We start from the raw sequence: 12,543 nt of genomic DNA on the forward strand, positions 1-12,543 counted from the left end.
AAATTAAATTTTGTTTCATAATGAAAAATATTTTTTAAAAAAAAACTCTATCTTATTTTTATAAAAAAAAGTAAACAAATTATTAAATGTTGTAAAAATATTATTTTGATTTTTTTTTTAAATTCAATTATATTTTTTTATTTATATTTTCAAAACTTTAGTTTAACTATTTGTAGTTGAGTTTTATGTTTTATATATAAAAATGCTAAAGATATAACAATAATATCTTGATATTTTAGATAAAATAATATTATCTTTTGTTGAATAGTCAATATTATAGTTTAACTATTTCTAGCTGAGTTTTCTATTTTTATGTATAAAAATATTAAAGATATGAAAAATATTTCGTACAATGATATTTACAATAATAATATCATGATATTTTATTGCGATATTGCATATTTAATTTATCATTATATTTTGATATATTAAATTCTTGCATTGAATTTTTCGGGTTGTAATATTTGGTATACAAATTTTGTTGTATTGGGCAAAACAACCAACACAAAAAGCAAAAAATAAATTTGGTTTGATCACAAAAAAATATATTTTAATTTTTTAAAATTAAATATATGTATATCTATATCTTAAAATTTTTAGATCAAATATTTTTATCATTTATAATAATATCTTATTTTTTTGAATATTCAATATTATCTCTATCTATAATTTTGAATTAAATAATATTACTTGTATTTTTAATTTTATGATATCTTTACTATTTTCGGAAATATTTTTTGTGCGGAAAAATTGTTTTATTTCTATTTGGGGGACTTTTTTGTTTATCTATATATATATATATATATATAGACAGGAAAAACAACTAACATTAAAATCAAAAATTAAAATTTTTTTTATCACGATAAAATATATTTAAAATTTTGTTTAAATTAAATTGTATTTATCTATTTTTAAAATTTTTTAGATCAAATAGTTATAACTTATAATATCGTCATCTTATTTTTATGAATATTCAATATTATCTCTATCTTAACTTGAATAATATTTTATATGTATTTTTAAATTTTAGAATATCTTTACTATTTTTGGAAAAAAAAACTTGGACGGGAAAATTCTTTTATTTCTATTTTAGGTGACTTTTTTGTTTTTATATATATATATATATATATATATATATATAATAACTGATTTTAAGCATGTAATATTTAAAGCCACTCGTATATATTTGAAAATACAAATCTTGGCTTCAGAATATATGCATGTCTATCTATTTAAATCAAAGCGTAATGTAAATTTCATCTTCAACGTTTAATATTAATTGATTTATTATTGAATATTGGTATCTAGAAGGAGGCGATGATTAAACATACTTTATAAATATTATAATATCATATTGATATTCCGGACTAATAAGTTCTTTGATTTATTCAAATAAAGTACAATGTTATTCTTTAGAAATAAAATAAATTATAAGAGGAATATGTGCGTAATCCAAATGAAACAATCAGCCACAATTATTCATTCCATCATGAAATAAGAATTAATTCCGACTTGTTCTTAAGGCATGTCCAAGTTGTTTAAGTAGATACATATATGACCAGTGTTTAGGTGTTCAATTCAGTTTACATGACTAACATATGTAGTTTGCAAATTATTGAGTTACTTCAAGATTTATTCAGTACACACTGGACAGAAAATAAACGACCCATGTTCCCATGTCATTAGGAAAAAAATAATTAATTCGAACTTGAAGAGTCTCATAAAGACTCTATTTATTCCTTTCATTATTTTGATGTATATGCAAAAATAAATAACTACGGAAGTAAATAGGAGAAGATGATTTAAGCTGGCTAGTGTGTTTTAAATTAATCAAGAGATCTATTTTCTTGAAATTTGCAACCAATGAATGGGTTTATACGTTATAATTTTTTTAAACATTTTTTTTATTATACGCGCTCTCTCTTTTTTTTTTTTCAATTCATCTTTTTTTATATTTTCATTTTTTCTTATATCGGTTAATTCAAGAATTAGGTATTAATTTTAGAAAAACTCAATTGAATCGATTAATTCAATTCAATTTTCCATTTTCTAAAAATAAATTCGATTAATCGAATTATAAATAATTAAATTTTGATATTTTGTATTAGACTTTATATATATTTTATAATATTTTTTGGACGTTTTTATATTTAATATTGTACTCAATTTTTTTATTTTTAATTTTTAAAACCATAACATGTTTTTCTATGACAAAAATGTTGTATACAATTATTAAAAGTTTAAATTATTTTTAAATAAAAAATCGGTTAATTGCATTATCGAGATGAAGTAACTGATATTTTAATTTGGTTCAATTAGCTTCAAATAAAAAAAATTGTATATTAAAGTTTTCCCTTCTGTTTTACAAATTTTTAAAAAAATCCAATGAAAGGAAAAACAAACAAACAAACCCGAAGAATCTAAAATTTGGAAAAATTAAAACAAAAGGCGAAAAAATAAGCAGACAAAGGTTCAAAAAATATATTTAATTTTTTTTTGAAAATAAAATATATTTAAATAATTATAAAAGAAAGTATGAAATGAACTCTATATGACCTGTCCATTCCTTCGGTTTGTTAACATTTTTGATGGAACTAGGGGTGCTCGATTTTCGCTGGTAAATTCGTTAGTCCCGGCTTCAATTCTATAGGGCGTTCAAGATTATGTGGTGTTTTTAATTAGATTAGGTACATGTGGCAAAGTTGTGTGTGCATTCCAAATCACATTTTGTAGTGACCCGCACCGTGATCACCTACTAATCAGAGACTTAAGCATGCATTTAACTTAATTAAATAATAATCAGAAAACAATAGCGAAAAAAGCATAAATAAATCCCAAATACAAAAAAATATGATACAACCATATCGAAAATCTGTATTAACTCAAATACAACAAAAGCCTAGACAATAACCCTGCTGGTAATCCATCGCCTAAGACCTCCTGGAACCACCAGCCTAATCCAGCCGCAGACCTGCCCCATGGAATAGGGTGTCCAGAATACAACAAAGTACGGGGCGTGAGCATGAAAAGCTCAATACGAGAGTATGAGTATACTTTATTATACGTGCATGTATGCAAGTGAACTGGGTACCAAGACTCTCAGGTCAAGAAATGCTCATAAACCGGGCCCAGGGTATATAGCACGCTACGCCGTCTCCTCAGGAGGTGGCTCCTATACCTAATGGTTAATGGTGACCTGATACTAGTACATGTCCAACCAATCATGGTGACCTGACACAAGACTTACATATCCAACCATCCACGACTCGTAGGTTGAGCGCCCTACTACAGGTTCCTTCTACGGTACTAAAGCTCAATATACATATGAATGCAACATACAATAATGACATGATGTATCATATAAATCATGAAATCACATAATACATGAATACTCATCTGGATATCTCGAATAAATACTTTCGTACCTCATAAACTAGGCAAGCTAGACCAGCTCTATGTCCAAGCCTATCGTCCGTACTACAATGCAAAGTACTCATTCATTATAACTTTATTTTAAAAGTCTTAACTATGCTATAGCATACTCCCTATTTACTATAAGGAGCCAGAGATATAGCTGCATCCGTTGTCAGCCCGCTGATGATGACTGCCCAGAACTTGGGCACCTCTCCGCATGCAGCACCCTTGGAGCGCCTCGCCAACCTCTGGACCAAGCCTAGGAAGGCTAAAAACACCCATAAACACCTAAAACCAGGCTAGAATCGAGAGTGAGGATGTGTGATGATGTGAATAATGAGGCCCTTGGATGGCCTATTTATAGGTGAAGTTCGTACGGTCCGATCGGGGGCTTCGGACGATCCGAACCTTGCATGCGAGACACGTCACTGCATGCACACTTCGGATGGTCCGATCCTGTCTTCGGACACTCCGAACTGCTAGATGTCTGTTCAAACTTGACACCTCATTAGCTGCATGGCCTAACTGAGTTTAGACGGTCCGATTTGGGTTCGAACGGTCCGATCTCTCTGCATCCTCCGAACTAAGGGTTCATGCCTCCGAAGGGTTCGGATGCTCCGAACCTACCTTGACCCAAATTTCCGAAAATTGTCCAATAATTACAAATTAAGCCCTTAATCCATTTTTAATCATTTTTACTTAATTAATCTGATAAAATGGAGCCGGACTACTACATTCTCCCCTTACTTAAGATATTTCGCCCTCGAATAATTTTAATTATTGAATGCAACAATTAATGAATAAACATATTTTATTCAAATTGGACAATTTCAAATTACAACTGAAATACATTACATCAAAATAGCTCTGGATAATCCGTACGTATGCAACTCTCTAGTTTCCAAGTGGCCTCCTTAGTGCCTCGGCGCTGCCACTGAACTAGAACAAGAAGAATGATATTATTGCGTAACACCTTATCCTTATGACCTATGATACGCAAAGGTCTCTCCACATATGTCAAATTCGTATCCAACTGTACCTCAGACGACTATAAGATATGAGACTCATCTGCCACATACCGTCGCAATAGTGAAACATGGAACACATCGTGGATACTTGACAAATATGGTGGTAAACCCAATCTATAAGCCAAATTTACAACATTTTCCAGAATCTCAAAAGGACCGATGTACCTAGGAGATAGCTTACCCTTGAGACCGAATCTCATAATCCTGCGAAATTGTTAGAATTTCAGGAACACTTTCTTTCCCACTTAGAACTGTAAAGGTCTGCGCCTAACATTCGCATAGCTAGCCTGTCGATCTTGTGCAATCTTGATTCTCTTTTTGATCTGTCCAACAATATCAACTGCCTGCTGGACTAACTCTGGTCCCTTTACCTGTCACTCCCCCAATTCTAACTAGAACAGTGGAGTACGACACCGTTGCCCGTAAAATGCGTCAAACAGAGCCATCCCAATACTACAATGGTAACTGTTGTTGTACGCAAACTCAATCAATGGCAACTGATCTTGCCAAGCTGGACCAAAATCCAAAGAAGGTGCTCGCAACATGTCTTCAAGAGTACGAATCGTGCACTCTGACTGCCCGTCAGTTTCTGGATGATAAGCAGTACTCAGACTAAGAGTAGTACCCATAGCACGCTGAAGACTCCCCAGAACCTAGAAGTAAACCTGGGATCTCGATCGGTGACTATGCTCACAGGCACTCTGTGCAATCGAACAATCTCTTGGATGTACAACCGTGCCATCCTGTCAAAACTGTAGTCCCGCTTATAAGGAATTAAATGTGCAAACTTGGTGAGTTGATCCACCACAACCCAGATAGCATCACAATTCCTCGAGCTCATCGGTAAATGGGTCACGAAGTCCATCGCGATCAACTCACATTTCCCCTCAGAAATAGGTAAACTGTGAAGCAACCCTGCAGGTCGTCGGTGTTCTGCCTTGACCTGCTGACACACCAAACATCTAGAAACATACTGATACACACTCCTCTTCATTCATTTCCACCAGAATCTAGTACGCAAATGGATGAATACTCAACTTAGAACGATGAGCCTGTGATAAAATCTCCTCCCTCAGAGTATCATCCTCCGGAACAAAAATATGGCCAGATAAATAGAGAAAACCATCTGACTGATAGTGAAATCCAGACGTATTATCATTTCTGGATAAACGAGCCAAACTCTGGGTCTTCGGATCAACCATCTGAGCATCTTGTATCCGAGAATATAAAGCAGGCTCAGATAAGATCGCAAGCATCTGGATACTCTGCATACCTTTCTTATGCTTCAAGGTATACCCTGAAGAACAACAATCTTCAATTGAAATTACCACCGAACAATCCTGAAGTGCAGACACTCGTACCTTGCGACTCAAGGCATCAGCAATGAGATTAGCAGCTCCTGGATGGTACTTGATTTCAAAATCATAATCCTTAAGAAAATCCATCCAACGTCTCTGTCTCATGTTCAACTCCACCTGAGTGAAAAAATACTTGAGACTCTTGTGGTCTGTGAAGATCTCAAATCTCTCTCCATAGATATAATGACGCCAGATACTCAATGCAAATACAATAGCTGCTAACTCAAGATCATGCACTGGATAATTATTCTCATGAACTTTCAAATGTCTAGAGGCGTATGCAGTCACATGTCCGTTTTGAGTCAGGACACATCCCAGTCCCTGAAGAGAAGCATCTGTGTACACCACATACCCTCCAGATCCAGACGGCAAAGCCAACACAGGCACAGATGTCAACCATCCACAAAGCTCACAAAAATTTTCTTCACATTCTGAGGACCATTCAAATTTCACGCCTTTTTGAGTAAGCTGTGTCAAAGGTCGAGCTAGCTGCGAGAAATTCGTGATAAAGCGGCGATAATATCCTGCTAGACCCAGAAAACTACGGATCTCAGCTACCGTCTTCGGATGCGACTAGTTCATTACAACCTCAATCTTGCTTGGATCCACAGAAACTCTATCCCTGGATATAATGTGGCCAAGAAATACTACTTGATCCAGCCAGAACTCACACTTACTCAACTTAGCGTACAATTGTCTATCCCTCAGAGTCTGCAAAACAAGCCTGAGATAATACACGTGTTCATTCACATCATGTGAATACACCAATATATCATCAATGAACACGAAGACAAACTTATCCAGAAATTCTCGGAATACTCGATTCATCAGATCCATAAATACAGCCGGTGCATTAGTCAACCCAAATGGCATTACTAGGAACTCATAATGCCCATACCTGGTCCTGAATGCTGGCTTGGCTATATCCTGATCTCGGACTTGCATCTGATGATATCCCGATCTCAAATCAATCTTTGAGTAAACCAAAGTACCCTGCAACTGATCAAACAGATCATCTATACAAGGAAAAGGAAATTTATTCTTGATTGTTACCTTGTTCAACTGACGATAGTCAATGCACAACCGCATAGACCCATCCTTCTTCTTCACAAACAGAACATGTGCTCCCCAAGGAGAAACACTGGGACGAATGTACCCTTTGTCCAACAGATCCTGAAGCTGTTGCTTCAACTCACACATCTCTGACGAAGCCAGACGATACGATGCTCGAGAAATAGGTGAAGTCCCTGGCATCAATTCTATGCCGAACTCAACTTCGCGCGCTGGAGGAAACCCTGGAATCTCATCTGAAAATACATCGGGGAATTCATTCACAACTGAAATATACTCAATACCAACACTTCCAGCGGATGTATCAACTGCGTAAATGAGGTAGCCTTCCGCGCCAGATTCCAAAGCTCGACGAGATTTCAAAGCTGATACCAACGACATATGTGGTCGCGCTCCCTTACCATAGAAGAACCAACTGTCTCCACCAACTGGATGAAATCTTACCAATCTCTGGTAACAATACACTGAAGCATGGTATGTAGTCAGTACATCGATTCCCATAACACAATAGAAATCCTCCATTGCTAATATCATAAGATTCACCATCAAGACATTCCCTTCAAACTCTAAAGAGCAGCCCAACACTAGACGCTTAGCTAACGCAAACTGACCCATCGGAGTAGAGACAACAATCACTGTGTCTAGTGAGATGTATGGAAACTTATACTTCTTAAAAAAACGTGCAGAAATGAAAGAATGAGATGCACCAGTATCAACGAGTGCAAAAGCAGGTATATCAAATAACAAAAACGTATCCGCTATGACTTTCTCATTCTCATCCACTGCCTGATCATTCCTCAGGGAAAACACTTGGCTGGAAGCACGAGGTTTCAGATTAAAACCCCCTGTCGACTGTCCCTGTGGTATCTGCTGCACTCAATCCTGAGAACCATAAACTAAGCCAAAACCAGCTCCCCCAGCCTGTGGACAATCCTTCTTCCGGTGGCCAATCTCTCTGCATCTAAAACATGCCCCTGAATCCTCCCGACACCTGTTGGCAGGATGATTCCCGCCACAATGCTTGCAAGGACCCTAATTCTTTATGTTAAAGCGCATCACCTCACCAGATCTTGAGGAAGAAGAAGTTGAACCAGACTTCTTGAAAGGTTGAGCATGGTGACCCAAAGAACTCGCGTGTCTAGACGAAAGAAAACATCTGTTACGGCGGATATTGTCCTCAGCCTGGTGACACTGACTCACAAGTCCCTCGTAAGTCATGCCATTCCCCACAGCAACTCGGTCGTGGATCTCCGGATTAAGGCCTTGAAGGAACAGATTATACTTTGTCTCCATACTGTCAGCAATCTAGGGGCAATAGGGCAGCAACTCAAAGAACTTCAGCTGGTACTCATCAATCGACATCGATCCCTGACGCAAACTCATCAATTCTCTCGCCTTCGGCTGTCGGAAAGCAAAAGGAAAATACAGCTTGTGGAAAGCTGTGCGGAACTCTTCCCAGGTTGCAACTCCCCGGGCTGAAATAAATGGTACGAATGTTTAACGCCACCATCGCTGAGCTCGTCCCTCCACGAAGAAGTCAAGAGTCTCCATTTTCTGCTCCTCTGTTCAACGGAACTCTCAAAAGCAGACCTCCATACGTAAAAGCCAGGTCTCCGCATCCTCCGGTGACTCACCTCCGACTATCGGACCCATCTGCAAAAAACATGTGCTTACTGAAGGGCCTATGATCATCATGGCGATATGATGACGGCCCCGGCGATAGTCTCGATCATCATGATCTCCCCAGCGTCCACCTACGCTATCCTGACTACTCTATTCACCATGACCCACCATCTACACGATGATTAAAGGTTAAACCCAATTTCAACAATCTAGATCCCAAGATTACTATGCATGCTCTGATACCATAAATGTAGTGACCCGCACCATGATCACCTACTAATCAGAGACTTAAGCATGCATTTAACTCAATTAAATAATCATCAGAAAACAACAACGGAAAATGCATAAATAAATCCCAAATACAAAAATTATGATACAACCATATCGAAAATCTGTATTAACTCAAATACAAAAAAAGCCTAGACAATAAACCTGCTGGTAATCCATCACCTAAGCCCTCCTGGAACCACCCGCCTCATCCAGTCGCAGACCTGCCCCATGGAATAGGGTGTTCAGAATACAACAAAGTACGGGACGTGAGCATGAAAATCTCAGTACGAGAGTATGAGTATACGGTATTATACGTGCATGTATGCAAGTGAACTGGGTACCAAGACTCGCAGGTCAAGAAATGATCATAAATCGGGCCCAGGGTATATAACACGCTGTGCCATTGCCTCAGGAGATGGCTCCTATACCTAGTGGTTAATGGTGACCTTATACTAGTAAATGTCCAACCAATCATGGTGACCTGACACAAAACTTACGTATCCAACCATCCACGACTCGTAGGGTGAGCGCCCTACTACAGGTTACCTCTAAGGTAATAAAGCTCAATATGCATATGAATGCAGCATACAATCATGATATGTTGTATCATATAAATCATGCAATCACATAATACATGCAAATACATAATACATGCATACTCATCTGAATATCTCGAATAAATACTTTTGTACCTCATAAACTTAGCAAGCTAGACCAGCTCTATGTCCAAGCATATCGTCCGTACTACAATGAAAAGTACTTATGCATTATAACCTTATTCTAAAAGTTTTAACTACGCTATAGTATAATCCCTATTTACTATAACGAGCCAGAGCTATACCTGCATTCATTGTCAGCCCGCTGATGATGACTGCCCCAGAACTTGGGCACCTTTCCGCATGCAGCACCCCTGGAGCGTCTCACAAACCTCCGGACCAAGCCTAGGAAGGCTGGAAACACCCCTAAACACCTAAAACCAAGCTATAATAAAGAGTGAGGATGTGTGATGGTGTGACAAATGAGGCCCTCGGATGTCCTATTTATAGGCGGAGTTTGGACGGTCCGATCGGGGACTTGGGACTATCTGAACCTTGCATGCGAGATATGTCACTGCATGCACATTTTGGACGGTCCGATCCTGTCTTCGGACGCTCCGAACTGCTAGGTGTCTGTCCAAACTTGACACCTCATTAGCTGCATGGCCTAACTGAGTTCGGACGGTCCGATCTGGGTTCGGATAGTCTGATCTCTCCGCATCCTCCGAACTAAGGGTTCATGCCTCCGAAGGGTTCGGACCCTCCGATCTTGGTTCGGATGCTTCGAACCTACCTTGACCCAAATTTTCGAAAATTGTCCAATAATTCCAAATTAAGCCCTTAATTCATGTTTAACCATTTTTACTTAATTAATCTGATAAAATGGAGCTGGGCTACTACAATTTTGTTGTAACTAACATGTACATCATGATAATAGTAGATTATAACTTTAGGACTGTTAATATAAAATTGAGTTCGCTCAATTTGATTATTGAATCTCTTCAAGTATACACATATGTATTTGTCATGATCGAAATACTATTGCTGCTGGAGTAGAACAAATAGTTAGCTTCTATTTGTCCCACTGAACGACTGATATAGTCGTCTACAGGTCCAGCAGAGAGTTTAGCAGTGTTAGCCACTGAAATCTTCCTTTCTCTAGATCTTCAAAAGTCAACCAACAAAGATACGGTTGTGCGGAAAAGATCAACTGGGAGATTGACTCACATCATATGGTTCAACTGGTGTATGAGAGGAAATATAAAAGTAGTAGATGACATAGAGGTTGTTTCTGGATGTTCGGATACTCAACTGCTCCTACGTTACCCCGTATTCTGTCTCCGGAAGGTATCACTAGAATACTTTGACACGACGGCCCACTTCAGCTCAGGACTTACCCCACAGCCTACTACCGAGACTCCTTGTAACTTTATTGATTTCAGCTCTCTGTTGAAAACAGATTACAGAGGTTTACAACACCTCACTGTACGAATACAAAGTTTGTAACTAAACACTAAGCACAAAATGATCCTATGAGATCTGATATGACTTGATGTGTGTGCTAGTGTTCTTCGACTTTTATGAGTGATCTTCAATGTAAGCATGAACTGTATCTGTATGAATGTAATAGCTGAAAGTGTTCAACTGCGATTGTTTATTTGATGAGTGTTATGAGTTTTTGTAAGCCGACCAGTTCTACTATTGGTTGTGGTCTATATTTATAGTGGCAAGATAACGGTCGTTTGATTCAAATACATCCGTTGATAAATAGATGTTTTCATGTCATTTAGCTCACTGTATAAAAGTACATTGTGACTGTGTAGATTTTATTTTGATCAATGTACTAGAGACCGTAGGTTAATAGCTTTAACTGGTTACAGGAGAGTTTCTGCTGAGTTGCTCTGTTGCTTCTGTTACTTTCTTAGTTTGTCTGCTGGTTTTCTTTAGTTTTGTTGATATTAACTGTTGTGACTTCGATCTGCTTATCTAAGTAGCTATCACTACTGCTGGATAGATATGCTGGTTTGCTACTTGCAATCAATCATCTTGCAGCTCTGTTACTCTACTGCTTCTGCTTCTGATTCTGCTGCTGATGTTGATTATTTTTCAGAACGCCAAAACTTAGATATAAGAAATCCTAACAATATTTATATATAATTCATGAAAAAGCAAAGAAAACAAAAGGTATAAATAGATGGAGGCTCATTTTTATAAAAAAAAAAATGATTGAGCCTCACATACATTACACAACCTTAATCATTTATTATAGTTAGAGATATTAAATACACAGACTAAAATAAATGTCATATAAAAATATATATAGTTAAACATATTGATTTTCTTATCAAATTATTAATAAATAAATTAAAATAATATTATTTTACTTTAATTACAGTAAAAAAAATAAAGTTTTAAAACGAAAATGTTATGAGTTTATCATAATTATAATAAATAAATTTATCCAATTTTATGAATTATTATAAAAAGTCCAACCAAAAATTTTAAAATTATATAATTGTAGTAATAAAAAAAGACCATTTTAGGATTAACAAAAACTATTGTGAGACGGTCTCATGAGTCAAATTTTTTTTATTATAAATATGAGTAGGGTGAACTCGTCTCACGGATAAAGATCCGTGAGACCGTTCGTTTCACTGGAGACCTGCTCGATAAGATTTTATCATTATTAAGTACAATGTATAGGAAATAGGATAGAAGGTTGTTTAAAACAAGCATATTCTTTGAGGTTACGTCCCCCCCCTCCCCCCCAAACACGCGTTCTTAGTTCATTGTCTCCTATATTCACATTCTTATTGACATACCAGAAGACTCTAAAACATTGTCCATGATAGAGGTTGCATAAATTCTAGAAGTATCTATATTATTCATGTAATAAACTTGTGTAGAATTCTATAGAATACACTTGTATATATAGATTTGTACAGAATCATGTTTAAAGAAACATCTAGACATGTGTAGATGCTAAAAGTTTTTGAAACATTATTCTCCACCATCGGATCAAAATGATCTTATCCATTCATTGTAGAAGCCACTAGTACAAAAGGATGAATCCGTCATTTATGAATAACCAACTTGAAAAGCAATACAAATCAATGAAGATGGTGTTGGCATCACATATCACACCTGCAAATTTATGAAAACATAAATCAAAACTCCAAAATATTGACCACCCAATTCGATATATATATATATATATATAGATGCATTATACGTACCATAAAG

Source organism: Henckelia pumila, chromosome 3, assembly GCF_033568475.1.
Source record: "Henckelia pumila isolate YLH828 chromosome 3, ASM3356847v2, whole genome shotgun sequence".
Lineage (NCBI taxonomy): Eukaryota > Viridiplantae > Streptophyta > Magnoliopsida > Lamiales > Gesneriaceae > Henckelia > Henckelia pumila.